Source organism: Molothrus ater, chromosome 5 (assembly GCF_012460135.2).
Source record: "Molothrus ater isolate BHLD 08-10-18 breed brown headed cowbird chromosome 5, BPBGC_Mater_1.1, whole genome shotgun sequence".
In the NCBI taxonomy this organism is placed as follows: Eukaryota; Metazoa; Chordata; class Aves; order Passeriformes; family Icteridae; genus Molothrus; species Molothrus ater.
The window spans coordinates 46,133,860-46,151,588 of NC_050482.2; the positions used below are offsets into that span (position 1 = coordinate 46,133,860).

The window sequence follows — 17,729 nt, forward strand, 5'->3', positions numbered from 1 at the left end:
CTGCTTCAAAGCATCTCACTGGCTTCCTCTGCTTAGCATTGCACACCCTTTTTCTCCTTGCCTTTCTCCTCCTATTAAGTTAAGCAGGGTCTTGTTGCCTGTTCAGTAGTAGACATCCTACTGCCAGGAACAGGAACTCTTCAGTCAAACATCATGATACTCACAAATCACTGCAACTCACTGTGAGTTTATCATGGTCTTGGAGGCCTGACTTGGTTGTTTTTTCAGTGCACTGTGTTCTGTGAAATGGAGGCACCTCCTAACTGTCAGGTGCCCAAATCATTTTCAGGACCTAGCTGCTAGTAACTGGAGGTTGTTAGGTTAAGTGAAACTGCTGGTTTGTTTAATATTACTAGATATAATAAAATATGAAGCAGCTCCCAAGAATGACAAATGCCAGAAAATGAATGGTGTTTTCTACACACCACTGATTTGCTATGTTTAAATGTATTTCACAGTCCATCATGCTGCTTTTGATATGCAGCTGTGCAGTAAGGTTAAAAGGTAAGAGACATTGTGAGATAATAAGAAACTGGAATATGCTACCTTTTTCTAGTTAAAAACTAGTGTATTTCATTTGACTGCCAAATATAGTTATTAGATTGAGAATCATTTTAACAAATTCTTACAGATTTTGTTTTCTAAGGCAAGCACAAAGGATAGCAGGATAGAATAAGGTTTTCTCATCTCCCACTGCACACAGATACCTTTTACACATGATTTTTCTTATACAAACCTCTGTGATTTATTTCCACAGTATGTACAGAGGTATTACTAGCCAAATCCCTGAGGCCCAAGAGGTAAGCAGAGATGGTCTCCATTTTCTTCAAACCCCTTCTAAAAATAAGAGAACATTTGATTAAGGGTTGACATTTTTCTTTTCTTCCTTTGCTTGTTCTTGTAATTCGTTTCACATGGGAAGTGGGCTGTGTTTTTCTTATCCCTTCCAACTCAGCAGCCAGGAGGCTGGCTTCGCGGGCCCACTCCCGTCACCACGGCAACCAGCGGATCGCTGCGGTGCCATCCCAGGCGCCTTGTGCCACTACACAGGGCTATTGTTCTCCTGGAACCAGTGGGGAGAGGCATGCCAATATTCCCACCAAGGAGGACTGATTGTCGTTCCACTGGTCATCCTGGGCATCACGCATGGACCGCTGCATCACCTTAGGATGTGCTTCACTTCCCATGCAGCGGGAATGGGGAATGACTAGTTTGCTCCATAAAACCTGTGTTCAGCACCAAGCAGACCCTGCTCCTCAGAAACATTGCAACGAATCTGAATTGATCCTGCAGTTCAGAAGCATCATAAGCATCATCACCATACAACACACTAGGTGAGATCAAAGGTCTCCCCAACTCATTGATTCAGCGTTTCTGCTGTTGGCCAAAACTGCCCAGAAAAGGAAAATATATCAATAGTTTACCTAATGCATATTTTTTTTTCACTCTCATCTTTCGGCTAATTTAAAGTTAAGCACATGGGCATTTAGCTACACCAGAGACTGAGTGATATAGATACATCTATATATACCCAGCAGAAGGAAGACCTGATTGTCTTAAATAAAAATCTACCATAAATTTCAAGGGATACATGAGATCCAGCAACTCTTTATCATTTTGAGGAAACTGATTTACCATGCCTTTTCTAGACTGCAGCAAAACATGCCTGCACTGCAAAGCTCTTTTTCTTTTTTTCTTAATGTGTTGCAGAGATGACAGAAACACAGACTTACTTTCTTTCAAATTAACTTTGGGAAGATATATTCCACAAGAAGAGAAGTAAAAGCTCATCCTTCCAAGCTGTGTTATGATGGCAGACCCAAACTTGTAGAGATCATGGCAGAAAGGATATTTCAGAACCAACCCCCCATACTTGGCATTGGTGAGGCCACACCTCAAATCCTACGTCCACTTCTGGGCCCTTCACTACAGGAAAGACACAGAGGTGCTGGAGGCAGTCCAGAGAAGGGCAGTGGAGCTGGGGAAGGGAGCACCACTCTGATGAAGAGCAGCTAAGGGAGCTGGGGGTGTTCAGCCTGGACAAAAAGTTGCTCCAGGGGGACATTACTGCTCTCTACAACCACGTGAAAGGAGGCTGCAGCCAGGTGGGAGTCAGTCTCTTCTGTGTTACAAGCAATGGGACAAGAGGAAACGGTCTCAACTTGCACCAGGGGAGGTTTAGATTGTATATGAAGAAAAATTCCTTTATTGGACGGGTTGTCAAGAACAGAGTGCCCAAGGAAGTGGTTGAGTCACAATCCCTGGAGGTATTTAGAAGACACATGGATGTGGCACTTAGGAACATCATTTAGCAGTGGACTTGGAAGTGCTGAGGTAATGCTTGTACCTGATGATCTTAAGAGTTTTTTCCAAACTAAATGATTCTAACAGAGTCATAATCACTGACTGATTTGGGTCAGAAGGAATCTTCAAACATCATCTAGTTCCTGTTATGGGCAGGACAATTTTCATGTTGCTGAAAATGCCTTTCAACTTGATGAATGAGCCCAAAGAATGAGAGAAACACATTCCATGTATGCTAACCTTATCTAAACAGAAAAGGCTCCATTTTGGAAAACAACTGGGTAGCCACTGATATATAAGTGCACTCTGGAGTGATTCACTACATTTCTTTGTATTTCTTTTTCAATTCTGACTACATATTTAGCAGTATCATTTCATGTAGCATAGTCTAGCTACATCACGGCTAATGCAGCAACTGTCACCCAGAACCTATTAAAAATAAAGTCGCTACCACTTTGTAGCTGTTGAGTGGATCTCATATGAATTAATAAATACCACAGGCTTCAAAATAGCTTGCCCACAAATTTCAAGTATCTTGCCATTGAACAATAACATTCATAATTCCAAAACCTAAAAATAAACAAGCACATCCAAAAAATAAACAAATGCAAAATCAGATTTCTGGTTGTGTAAGCCAGATAGCAAGTTGCCTATTTTCTGTCCGCTTTTTTCCTTCATGTCTGCTTCTTTTTTCCTGTGCAACTTATTCCCAGCCAGCCGACATATTTCAAGAAACAGTTCTAATATTGTGACCTTTCTTTCTGTACACATTCTCTACTTTATTTACACCTTTTCACTCTTTTGCAAATGTTCTTGTATTGTTTATCTCAGATGCAACACAAAAGCAGTAATTAGACTACAACAGTTCTGTTTTTTCTACTGATACCTGAGTAGTTAGATGCTACAAATACTCACACAAAATGTCATTTTTACACCAGCTCATAAATTAGTTGCATATCTAATGGCAGACATAATCTCTTATTAACAGTGAATATAAGGAAAAAAAAATCCATCTAAAGAAGCTTGTTCAAAGAAACGAGCTATGTAACTTGCGTTCAGCCGAAGCAAGAACTGTCTGTGAAACCTAAAGCCACATATTGGCTTCATACACATAGTCCTAGTACCTTGACATAGCCCTCTGAACTCTCCTGACTAGCAAACAGTATTTGTCTTCAAGAGTCTTTTCTACAAAGGCAAGCTTCTTCTGCTTTTTGACCAAGGGGCTGATTATACTTCTCACAACATACTGCATTTTCTTAAAAATCTGAATAAACATGTTCAAAATTAATGAGGGGATAGCTTGATATACTCTTAGGATAATGTTAACTGTACACAGACTAATTCAGCTGCAAAACACTATTGAAGGATTCTGCAACATTGCTACACAGCTGATTTTTTAAGGTGTTGGGATACCTACTGTCAAAGTCCATTAATCTGGAACTCTAGTACCTCATTCCTTCAGTCACAAGGAACCTTCATGCAAGAGTTCACCTTTTCTGGCACCCCTCTTCCTAATGTTGTTGTGATAAGTGTTTCCACCAATCCCTTTCTATACAAGGATACTGCATTTGACAAATAACTAGGGGTCCTTTGGGGCCTCCTCCTATCCTAACTCAAGACAAGTCATTTACTGACTCTTTACACATTGCTCCATGAGCTGGATTTTTCTAATTTAATTTTTCTTTGCAGTAAAAATACTGCTCCTAATAGTCTGGCAAACACTTGTGAGTTTCCCTTGTCCCTCACACCTTGTGGTATTTGGTCCCAACAGACCAGTGCTATCAACAAATTGCACAATACAACAGTATGCTCCTGATCCAGTGAGGGAAGATTGTGGGACACTGTGACTTCACTTGATATAATTTCTAGATTTCAGTACACCTTCCTAAAAGGAACAGTCACTTCAATGAATAAAACAGACAAAACAGGAGTTACTAATCCCCACTACACATTATAGGAATGTCATGAAGCTACAAAATACCAGACTGCAGATTGTTCAACATTGGCTAACTACCCTTCACCCCAGGTTACATATCCCACATGGCACCAAACACACACTATAATTATATTTCTGAATAATCCAAGAATTCAGTACAAGAGGATGGATTGTGCTTGGAAAATAAGGCAGCTGATATTTCTTCTTTTAGTCTTTATCATTCTCTGTGTGGGTCCATGTCTTATATATAGCTTCCCATTGAAGACTTCACCAGTAAGAATGACTCACTTTCTTCAGACTTTTTTTAGACATTCATTGAATTAATATTAGACAGCTCCAAACAATGATTTAATGTATTTTATAAGACTCCATCAAAGCAAGGTGGCAATTTAATATACAGATTATATCCATTATACAGACAAAGAATTAAAGTAGAAAAAATTAGGGCTAGAATTTTAAAAAAATTACAATATATTAATTCTCAATGCATAAATGCAGATTGCTTTCTTCCATTTCAGTAAGTATTTAGTATCTACCTACATATGTATTCAAGGGACGACTGTAGTTATATTCAGTTTTAGCTGTGAGCACTCATACTTCAGCACATCAAAATCTGCTCCTTCCCTTTGCCATGTATGTTAAAGGATTTTGAGTGCAACAGTTCTATCAGACAAGTTTGTCACCATTTGTAGTTAGCTGTCCAGGTAAATAAGTAGCCTGAGATACCCTGGAAAATGGAAAAATCTGAATAACATGGAACTACAAAGCATGCTGGAAAGCATGGCCAACTCTCTGCAAGAACTCATCCTAAGCCCACACAAGGAATTTTTCACTCAGTATCAACTCTGTTGGGTTTGAGGTGCAAGTGACAAGAACATGTGAAAAGAGTTAAAGGTTCCACTGCTTTTCAACTCAAGTAAAAATGTTTTAGGTCAGTAAAAGAACACAGATGTGAAGCAGAAATCTTCAGTTATTTAATCTCCTTTTTTCCTCTCCTTCCCATCTTCTCTTCCTCCCTTGGACCCTCCCTCCTTTGATTTACAGACCAAAGAAAAGAAATATGGTAATTTCTACTTAGGAAAGAGGAAATGGAGAAAAGGGGGACTTAGGCTACACAAGAAGAGTCCAGCCTGCAGGAATGGTGAGAAGAAAGAGATCTCAGAAACCAAATGAATTTTGGGGAAAGGGGTCAGATGTAGAGAACCTCAGAAATAAACAGAAAGGAAGAGTGGTAGCCCGCAGCTCCAGAGGAGACAAGAGGAAGGTTAAGAAAGTGTTCCTGCCATGAGTTTGGTTTATGGAATAAAATTCACGACTTAAAGATTAAAGTAATGATAAATTACATTTAGAAAGCTCATATACAGAAAAAAAAAGTTCCTGATTAATTAAAAAATTTATTAAAATAGCTATTAAATGCTTGTTTGATTCTTCAGGTAATCTGGCTACCTCTGACTCCTTCCTGAGAAAGTGTTCTTCCCAACTAAAGCTACTTAGGAACCTGCATGTCAAAAGTCAGACACAAGCAGATAATTATCCATAAGACAGCTCAAAATACACAGATATTTCTATCCCAGGATCCTCTCTTGATTTCCTATATGTAGGCCAGCAAAGTTATGTAATTTCCCTCCACCAGATAAGGGAATAGAGAGGCATTTTCTCCAAATTCATAATTCAAATAAAAAGATGACCTCAGAGAAGACCCTTAGATATATTGTCCTATGGATTCTCTATGGACCAGGCTGCTTCTGCATGTCCTAGCAAGTTTTTCCTTTATTCTCTTTTCCCCTGAGTCTCCATGTCTTATTTTTGAAGAATGAGGGAAATCAGAATGCTTTTTAAACCAACATATATTTGAAGCAGAGTTAGGAGATAGAGGGAAATCAACCATACAAGCAGTGAGAGCAGAATTTTCTGACAAAAAGCTTGGTATTACTGAGAGTCATAGATTTGTTAGTATGTTGGTTCTTTGGTATAATATACCACTCCACTGCTACATAAAGTTATTTTTCTGAGCAGAAAGCGAAGATCTACTATTTCAATAGGCAATAAAAAAAGTACTTAAAAATCAGAATGTCAGGAAATAAAAAGCTCATGGACAGAACAGACACACTTCCAAATTCCAAGGGAGATGGAAAACAAAATAAAATAACTTGCATCGTCAATTTGTAATTCCTTTCTGGCAACAAGAGGGATGCCTAGGGAGTTCAGAGAAGCTAACAGGGCTGTAATATTCATACTATATTTAAAAATGGATCAAGGCTAAACACCAACTCAGTTGTGCCATCTTTTATCCTAATGCAGCATAGCAGCTAAGAACTGCTATTTCTTTTTAAACGCCATCTTAACTTACTTCAAGAAGTGGCCTTTCTATGTGATTAAAAGGGGAGCTGTTTGGAGAGAACAAACCTCAAAAAGTGAAAAAGATGGGAAATAGTTCTGCTCTGAAGAACAGAAGCTTTCAATCATTTCAGAGATTGAAGAGCTGTAACCAGCTGCAACAAATAACATACTTTTTCTTAGTGTAAGCTGTAAGATACCAGTGAATAAACTACAGGCTTTTTCCCTTTCTTTGTGACTGCAAAGGGGGATAGTGCACAGAGGGGCCACTCTTTGCTAATTTTTGGCTGCTAAGTAGGGATTCAGAGAAAATACCATCTGAGATTTTACTGGAAGGTCATTTGATAGGTATTTATCCAGTGTATTTTTATTCATGGTATTCTAGTTTTTAATGTTTATTCACTTCTATTTACAGTAAGCTAACCCCCCCACTTCTGTCACCTGCACAAATACTTTGGCTTTTATATGTCAAAACTTCCATCTAGGTATAGACTTTTGACCAAAAAATATCCAAATAATTATTATCTAATCAAAGACTTTCAACACAAATCTAGAGCAGGTATGGTACATCTTGCAAATTTAACCCATTGATGTTCCCATCAATAATGTTATTGAAGCATTCCATTTCCAATAATTTAATAAAATACTGCATAAGATAAGAGTAATAAACATGTGATATATGAGGTTTCAGTTAAGTCAAGGGTTGCATTTGTAACAAGTGCATGTGCCTTCAGTTTCAACAGTACTAGCCACTCCAAAGTAAATACAGTGTTTTGCTGTATGTAGATTTTATCCCACATGCACAATAATCGAGGTTTAATGGAAACCATTTTAAAAATGGAAAAAATACAGAATAGAACATGTTCCATAGTGAATAAAATGCTTGAAGTGTTTAATGCAGAGTTTTAAAGACTACAGAAGTACATTATTTGGGGATTAAAGTAGCATTTGTATTTCTTGTTTTGCTGAAAATATATTTCAATCTGGATTGGGCTAAGAATAAGACCAGAGAACAGGTGTGAATTTCATGTGTGACCTTGTTCATTGTACTTACAACGAACAAAAGCTTTCAATTAATTCAACCAATTATGCATATGTGGAATAAAATAATATTTTAGACACAGCAGCTTGCTTTGTCTACACTGGACCTTTACCTTACTTTCAGTAGATTTAAGAATCTATATTTTGTCCCATGTAAAGTCAAGAACATCAAACTTTTTTATAACTGAGCTTGTGCTTTGACCCATGTGAAGCACAGGCAAAGTTTTTGGAGGTGACTTCTGATGCACAGTTCTCAGCTTCTAAAAAAATTGTGACAAAAGTGTTTCTAACTGGATATACTTATTTTCAATTGTCTAAAGTTATAACCTGAAGTACTATAATTTTATGTTTTCTAACTCTTTATAAGTCAGTTTCTAAAATGCAAATGCATGCTCAGATATGTAGGTATTTTTTTCTAATGTTCCAGATGAACAACACTATGCAAATGTATATCACTTCTGAATGAGAAAAAAAGGCAGTTTAGGGGGTCTCGTTGTTTTAAATGACTACTGGACTAAGGTCATAAAATTCAAGCAATATAGTATTATCAAAACAACAAAAGGTTTTATTTTAACTGATAGTTATTTGAAGTATGTTTCTATGCATACTCAAATCTCAGTACACTTAATGAGAAAGGAATTTTGAGGGGAAAAATTAGTAAAGAAACCTGTGATTGAAGACTCTATCATAAGGCTTGTGAATGTGAGGGGTGAACTGAGGTCACCTAGGTACTGTAACTCTCCAGTTCTTTATTTCTAAGCATGTAGAATATTTCATTGTAATGAATTGCCTTTTTGTGTAATATGTGAATGCACAAACGTGAGTGTGTGTGTGTGAACAGATAGAATGGACAGCATGGTGACAAAAAGCTACATGGGTGTCACTGCTTTTGTCATTGCCAAGGTTAAAACAGATGCTGGGGTGTCAACACCATAAAAAAGGCAAAACATTCACCAATATGTGGGAAAACAAAAGATTTCCTAACTGAAGGACAGTAAATTTAGACACCCAGGAAATTTAGAAGGAGTTCAGCAAACTGTACCAGGAATGTTTGCTTGCATGGCAATTCTGGTACATCAGTCTAAAAGGTAGCTTTTAAAAGGTAGCTGTAATTTTACTAGCAAAATTAAGCTTGTCTCCCTTGTCGAAATTTTAGTGGCTTCTGACAGAAAATAATTTCTCATCAAAATGATGCAGGGCACAATGTGTTGTACAGTACATCTGTTTCTTTACTGGTTCCCTTTAAATAGTTCAGCTCCCAACTGCTGAGTTACTTCATTTAGCTTTATTCTCTTCCCATTACATCCCATTGCAGCATTCCAAATACTTCTCCATTTTCCCTTCACCAGAGTCAGTGCTAATGACAGCAATTTTCTGTTGCCAGTAACGCCACCATATATTCCCCCCTTGATTTAGACAAAGGTTGTATGGTGAATGGTTGAAGACAAACAGCCCAGGAGGTTGGAAATCTATCCTGAGGACAAATCCTGTGATCTGACACACATATTGGTACTACATCTATATTTTGGTTGTCCTCTAATAATTTATTCATTCTCCAGAAGTTCTCAGAAATGATTGCTAAATGATTTGGTACTTTCTCTTCAGTTTCTTAGAACTCTTCATCAAATATCACCTAACCTAGATGATTCAGATATTCTAGTTTACCAAGTACTCTTTTGTCTGTTTGCAATATGATTATTCTCACTCCTTCTATTCCTCCAATTTCTTAGTGGTTTTCATTAACACTGTACTTGATCAATTATATTTTGTTCTTAATGCAAAACTAAAATGAATTTTATCTAATTCCAGCAGTGGTTGTAGCTTTTTAAGTAGACCTTTTTGCTTTAGCATATTGATAAAAATTTCTCTGAAGGCATTCTACTCACACAGTTGGTGACATTGTGTTTTCTCTCTTATTTCTTTTTTCCTTTTTGTATTTTATTTATCTGCTCTTTCACAATGCATTCTTTCTTTATCTTATATTGTTTCTATTTTTTGATCAGCATTAATACTTGTTCATGTAACTCCCCAAGCTTTTCTCACCTCATCCAGTCTTCCTTCAAAAAGGATAACATACCGAAGAATCATGCTTATTTCCAGCTATCTCTTTGTAGTCATTAATCTTTCCCTGAAAACTCCTTCAGAGTCCCACCATGCCATTATCTATAATCAAGCCCCTCTGTACTGCTCTGTCCTTTAACTTAGTCAGGGAAGTCTGTCATTGTTTGAAATTTATCTACTGTTCCAGATTCCATTTAATTGCTTCTTGTTGGACAATGTTTTTCTAATCCAGTAATACACACAACCATATACTATGTTGCTTTGAGAATTTCTTTCATCCTGTTTTTTTTTTTTTTTAATTTTATTAAAAAGTATTCCCCTATGGAATAACCATGAATAAGCTGTAACTTCTTATTACATACAGGACATTCATTTTAAAACTGTAAATAGAACTAAAAACTGATTGTCCTATGAATCTTCAGCTTTCTTCCCTAAAGCATAAAACCTCTTAGATTTTTTTGTCTTCTTAAACTTCAAATTTTCTGTTACTTTAAAGAATGTTTATATCCTGTCAAGTTTTCCATAACTTTCATCAGTTATCAATAACATCATCATACACATCACTCTATACACAAACATTTCTAATTCTTGAAGACTTACCATTGTCCCTTTTGGTCAACATAATCAGCTGGAAGATTTTGCCCTTACGTAAATACATAGCAAGAACACTTTACTAGCATTACACCTGTTATTTTATGAGTTACTAAAACATCATGCTTCATTCTGGTTATTAGAGTTTTCATCCACTTTATCAAACTAGTTTTCAATTAAATACTTGTGACTAGTTTATCATAAAATCGCATTTAGGGCCCATAGCCAATTCCTCACATATGTAGTCTCAAAATACAGCTCATCAGTGTTTGTACATCAAAATGAGGCCACCCTGTGCACTAGGCAGGCTTTTAGCTTAAACACACTGTTTAACATTAACATTTAACATATTGTTAGAACAGATGGGACTAATTCCAGTCCTCGTGTGTCGTATTCACAGATATATACCATGAAATGGTGTAACTGTTAATGGTGACTGTACATGTGATGGCTTTCAATATCTGCATTTGGCCCTTTGCTTCTAGGGAGGGTATGACTGAGCCCAGTACATTGCTGTGTACCTTGGACAAGCTCTTTCTTCTAAGACTGAACTTAGCAAAATAGCAAATCCACACCAAGTGTCACTAACCTGAATGGCAGAGGTTGAGTGCAAAGACATTCCACTTAAGATACTGGCACCTGGATTGTTGACCAGAACTGCAGCCCAAAGTCCTGTCTCTCTGCCTGGTATGTACAACCTTGCGTGGAACAACATTTAATTGAAGATGGCCAAATATTCCATATATTCCCAATATTCCAGAGCAACTAGAGAAACCCTCACCTAAAGGTTAACCTAGCAGAATGTAGCATACAGGCAGATGGACCCATTCCTGATTATACCTTCAAGATACAATTGCTTAGACAGGTTTAGATGAAAACATACTCCCTCTGACTCTCAAGGGATCCACCATACCCAGGATGTCTTAATGAAGCCAACAGTCTGTTTGGAGGTGTGTTCCTTATGAATTAACCATTCAAGTGAAATACCCAAAAACTTTGTCTCCCTGTTGAGCAATCATTATTGCCAAAACTTTCATAAAGTCCTTTATCTAGTGCAGTATCAGTTTCCAGTGCTGTGTTCTTTACACACATACATTACATATATATATATAAAAACACGAAGCAGATTCCTTTAAACTCCCTTCCCACTGGGAAATGAGCACTACCTCTCTTCCATAGCTGCATGCACTCACACAGGATGATGCCAACTTGCCAGAGACCTCAAGAGAGAATGACAGTGCAAGCTATTATTTACACATGCAATACTGGATAGTACATTAATAAGCCCTTCTGTCTCTTGACTAGCTTGGCTTGAGGAATACCATGACAGAAGCATTAACAGAAGCATGTGGAACAGGATTATTTGTTACACTCACTGCTGTTGCAGGATGACAGGCACAATCTTCAACTCTGGCACCCACCTGAGCTCTAATTTACAGTTTCTATAGTAAGAATTCCTACTAGGATGAAAAAGATCTTGAAGCCTCAGGGCTAGATGTTCTGAGGGAGGAGAAAAAGCTCTAATAAAAATAATTTGTGTTTTGTTTTCAGTGAACTCTGTATGGATTCTAGCCCAAACTGAACCATCATAAATTTTGTGTCTACATTATAGCTTAAGGAGATCAAGTACAAAACCATCATCAATAGAGCTTAGACAGTGGTTCAGCTGATCAGATGACTCTACTTTAATTTATCCTCAAATAACTACCCTAATAGTTATTCAGCCACCCAGCTAAATTGCATTCTGTGCTCCATTGGCTTTAATGTCTGATTAGGTGCTTCACTTAGTCAACCACAGAAATGAATTTAGAGTCATCTGAGGTGCTGCAAATGTACATCACCTGGAATCTGATTGAAACTCCAGACAGGTATTGCTAGTAAAGTCCAAGCCTACACAGATGTCCCAGACATCTCAATTGCAATGTGAGGGCAACTGAACTGAGTTCTAAACATCTACTGATGCGTAAATGGACATGTAATTGTCTATATCTGAACTTTAAATCTGCCTCATTCACTCTGAGCTAAGAGGAAAGGTGGACCTACAGGTTCAGAGGTTACTGGGGTGAAGGAGAGGAAGACTCATAAGACATCAGAATGACAGAGTCACTTTACTCATGCAAAAAAAAACCAACAATGCTACATTGATACTGAGAGGAGCTCCACATTTTTAATGTTAAGTTCTGTAGGTCTGCCATGAAACTAAAAGAAAGTCCTGGGTATGACAGTGAGGCCTTGATAAGGAGACCAAAACTTGTGGTTCCAGGAATATATTCTAAGATTTTATTACATGTGTAGTAAACCACAGTTTATTCCAGCATCAGTGGTACACAGCTAAAAGTATGGCTTGCTGTATATCACCAACTTATCAACAGCCAGTTTTAAGGTTGCCTTAAACAGTTCTTAATTTCTGGGTAAAATACGCACAGAGAATGTCCTCTTAATCTTCTTAGAGTCCAGATGATGCACAAGTATCCCAATGAGTCCCAGCAGTAGCCATTACAGGCCTGGAGAGCTGACAGCCTGGATGCTGCAGGGGTTGGCTTGTTAGGAGTTGGCTTCTGCAAGTCACCAAGGTCACTAAAGACTAGAACCATTGTCTAAAATTGGCCTCTTTTTCATCAACATGGTCAACTTAAGAAAGGTGTTGGCAGACTGATGGACTCTTTTTTAGCTTTCATCTAATGCCTAAATAATCAATCTCTGCCCTGGATATTTTTGGTGAAAAGATCTGGTGGTCTCCACAAATACAGGACTTGGAGCTAATGTACATAGAGATTTTCTTTTAGGTGCATTTCACTCTAAGGAAATAAAATTGCTTCTGTCCTTTGTACTTGATAGAGTTTAAGAATCCTCAAAAGAGATTAAAGGCAAGAAGAACTACTGTGTATTCCAGAGGAGCAATTCCCAGGAATGATGCCTCAGAGAAGAGAGTCTTCAGATAAACTTCAGCTAATCAACCTCCAGAACTAGTGAAAAAGTGAAAGAAAAGAAACAAAGAAAGAAAGAGACAGAGAGGAAGGGAGAAAGAAAAGCCAAAACTTAACTCAAAACTACATCCAAAGCACTCAGCTAAGGGGAATTGAGAAGGTAGACCATGTCTAGCAGTGAGAAACCTTGTAAATACTTTTGCAGGTAAGTCCACTGGATGAATACAAATACAGAAAATAATTAGAAGGTAAAGAAATGCATATGCAAATAAGTGAAAACTCAAGACATCTATGTTCAATTTCTAGGCATGTCACAAACTGTGTGTAATTTAAGATCCATTTCAGCTGTCAAAGCATCAGGACTCTACAGCTGTCTGAGGGGTTCGGTGATATCCCACCTGAACTTGATAATCATGAAGGGCCTGGTTGTCTCTGGTCCTCAGCAATATCTGTCAACCTTGCCTAAATCTCCTGGGTTCCCTATGGTATTTCAATGGTACTAGACACCCACATTTAAGCAACTGACTTGATCTGTTAAACATTATGTCAGCAGGCATTTTGAGAATTAGTGCCTTTTGTATCAAATGCATAAGAGTTTTAAATCCCACCCCGCAGTGACTCTATGTCTCAGTTTCCCAACAGTGGAAAAGAGAGAATTAAAAAAAAAACCCAAACCATTTATGCAATATTTAGACCATTAGGCAATGCAAGCCACATAAGTACTTGGAGCGGTAGAGATGCACGTCTTTTAAAAGCAGCTATGAAAGCCTAGAGTGTAATGCAAATATTAACTGTTGATAGTGAACAATATTTTAGAATGCCAAAGATATAATGAAATGCTTCATATTTTCTGTTAACTCACTTTGAATGCTGGTCCCTGTTTCTGTCATAGTGTGTTTTATCATAATTTTTAAGACTTTTTTTTTCATCAAACTGCAATAATAAGTGATAAAACTTCAGAATATTTTAAATTATTAGGACAACCTACAAATAGATAGTCCTTATATACAGCCCTTAATCAGAACTAGTCCCCACTGGGCAAAAAATTATTTGATTGAACTGCTTTTATCTCTGAATGCAGAGTGGAGTGTTTGATGAAGTTTCACAGTTGTAGAAAACTGCATGAGAGCTTTTAGTGACCCCGCACATTTATATATTTACATCTGTTTCTCTGCAAGTCAACTTTTTTTTTTCTCAGCATACTAAGTGATGTAGGCCTGCAAGTCTGCATAAAATTATAACTTGTCTCAGGGATATCCATTGCACCTATGCATCAAAAAGATGCATAAGTTTTGTTTACATCTAATTTTACATCTAATTCATATACTCTGATTTATGACTGGTTTAATTGTTTTCTTCGCTTTGGAATTGGTTTACTTGTGAAGTGGCCTTCACGTTAAGAAACTGCAGTATCATCTGCATCTTCAAATACAGAGTATCTGCACAAAGTCACTACCAATTTCTACATCTGAAGGACACTGCAGCCTATTACACAACAAATTATCAAAGTTAATGCTGATTGCATATCCATACACATATTCAAGCACATGTGAACCAAGACTTGGGACTGAATCTGCCTGGGGCCTACTAAAATCTATGGAAGTGTCATTCCTGCATGACCCTAACAGTGGGTAGGAGCTGCACTTGCTATGTGCGCAAATATGCTGTAAGTAGAATTAAAGTATTTAATGAAAAAACACAAATTTTCTAAATACTATGTTTCAATGCATTTTTAAAACATATATTGATAAAGTACTGAAAAATATTTATACTGTAAAGTTAATAGGAATCCAGATGTTTCTTCATATGAAGTTCACATACTTCAGGTAAGATAAACAAATATTTGTAATTCTAACCACAGTCTAGTGAGTACTTTCCTAATGCCCAAGGGAGACTAAACACAAGGAGTTAATTTCCATGATCTAATGAATTATTAACCATGAAATCTTTTTATCAGAAAATCACCTTTTTATTAAAATGCTAATTTAATTAATAGAATTTTGCTGTTGAGAATAGTATATATGGGATATATTTGTTCTCAGATGTATGTTATTCCATGGACATTAATTATAACATTGTGATATTCCCTTTTCTATTCTGAACAGCTAGTAAAACCTGTACTACTAAATCATACTTAATAGGAGTGTGATGGTTGTTGCTTAGGCAACAGAATGAATAAATGCAGGTCAGACTGTGCTTCCAGAAAAAAACAAAAGCAGGAATATAGTACAGAATGAATAAGAAATATGTCTTAACTGATTTTTACTGCATTGAACTATTAAGACTTCTTCAATGTAAAGCAGCTAATCTATCTGAAACATTTACATTAATAAGATCTCGAACTCTAGTTTAACATATAAAACTATAGCGCTGTAATAAAGGTAAAGCTGTTCTGTCATATTAAGAAAGAATACAATTTACTAAGTTTGGAATAATCTGAATTTTTCTCTTAGCATAGTAGGTATTTCTCCTCTCATTTTCCTATATACTTTCTAAGTTTAATTTTCCCTTTAATATTTTGGCTGGGATGAAAAAGAGTTTTTAAAATACTCGTTTAAATTTTTCAAGAAAGGCTTTTCTTACATAATGCTGATGTATTCAAAGGAGTGATATAAAAAGAAATCATTGGGTTTTTTTTCCAATAAAATATAGAAAATATTCGATTTCTGGCACAGACAAAAACTGAAATATGCAAAAGCATGATGAATGGTGAAATCAATAAATTGGAAATTAGAAACTACTGAAATTATACATTTTTTTAATTACAACACAGTTTCACAGCTCTTTTATTGTTATTGGATTTATGAGTCTAATCTTCCATTCAAGGCATGCTAGCTCAGCTAATATTAAGAGTAATTATGTATTTCATCTGTAATATTTCAGAAAAGGCTTAAAATTACCAGAAAACACTGGCTAACAGAGAAGTATGCAAGCAAAACTTAATCTGCCTGATACGTTAGAAGTTTGACTTGCACATTGCATAACAAAATCTTGTATGTAATTTGTATGTTTATATAAGTACAGTAATAAGAGATGCAGGAAAGTCACATAAATTCCCCGAGACCATGGTTCCAGCCCCTCCAGAGCCAGGATATGACTGAAAAGCCCTCCAGGGCAGTTATTTGACTTCTCTGGTGCTCATAATTTACCTGTGGTAGGTGCACCCCTCTGCATTTGTTATGCCACCTACAGCCTCTTGTGAATAGTTTCCTTTTGTAGCCTCTTTAAGACTAAATGATCACCTACTTATGTAACTAATGCTACAACATATATAAGAATATGTAGTTACATTTTGGGAAACTGCAGCATGATACACTTTTTTTTTCTTCCCTATATTGCTGGGCAGACAGCATAGCTTTGTTTTAAAGAATATTTAAAGGTGCAGATGACAATGATTTTTATTGATCTAAGCAAATGATCACATGGTAGCCATAAAAAACAGGAAGAAATGTCTACTCTATTGTAATGTGGAAATGGCAGAGATATGTCTCCTAATTTTTTTGATCAGTAGTCCAAAGGCATATAATAATGTTGGCAAAATAATGTAAAGAGTAAGGACACAACTCATGTGATGATTTTACAGATAAAATATTCATGCCCTTTCACTTCTGTTTCTTATATGGCAGATAGAAGTTATGAAAAGTTAGAATTGTTCCAAGATATACATGGATACTTAAAATATATTTTAAAGGCATTTTAAAATATTTTTTAAAGACCTGATACTTTTTAAGAAATGCATTTTCTTCGGGATTTTTGGAAGAGGCTCAAGTAGGAGGAATACTGAAGCAGGTAGAGAAGTGATTATATAACAGCTTTACAAGTAAGCTTCTCTCTTTACTGTCAATATTCATTACAATGGAAAGTTTGTGCATGACAGGTCTGTTACTTTACACCACATGGTGATATGGTAAATCCTGACCTAACTAAAATTTCATTTCTTTCAAACATTCCTGATAAATGCCTAGAGTTAAAACATTAAAATGGAACAATTAATAAGAATGCATTACTTTTTCTCTCAGGGCATAAGTTTCAACAAGTGAATCCCACAGCCTGATTATCTAAGATGCAAAAATATTTAACCAAGACATCTAGAATTACTTGCAGAGAGAGTGCATTTCATTAAATAATTTTCTGTTATGAAAATACATCTCAAGGCAAGAATGGCATTGCATGTTCTTTAATTATCATTACAAGTTAATGATGAAATAAAAGTAACAATGTGATGCACTGCAGAAAGGGGTGTTTGCAGCTTTTTCATACTATGAAAATTCTGCAATGGATTAAAACAACTGTGCCTTTTTCTTCAATCAGAGGATTGATGAGGGAGAGAAAGAACATTAATACTCAGTTTTTATTTTACCAAATTTCAGGCTAGACTCTTCTGTAATGTGTACAGTCGGGAAGTTTATAAAAAGGCAGTTTATATATTAATTCAGCTACAGATAGGAGAGTGAAACACTAAACAGATCTTAGTGCAATGCAGAATAGCTCTAAGGTTTTACGAGCACATACGAGACAGACAAAAAAGGCAG

General features: G+C 36.5%; 1 protein-coding gene across 1 annotated transcript in view; it reads right to left on the minus strand.

Moving 5' to 3' along the window:
• The window catches only part of ANKS1B (ankyrin repeat and sterile alpha motif domain containing 1B), a 417,422-nt gene that overhangs the window by 180,246 nt on the left and 219,447 nt on the right, over positions 1-17,729 (minus strand).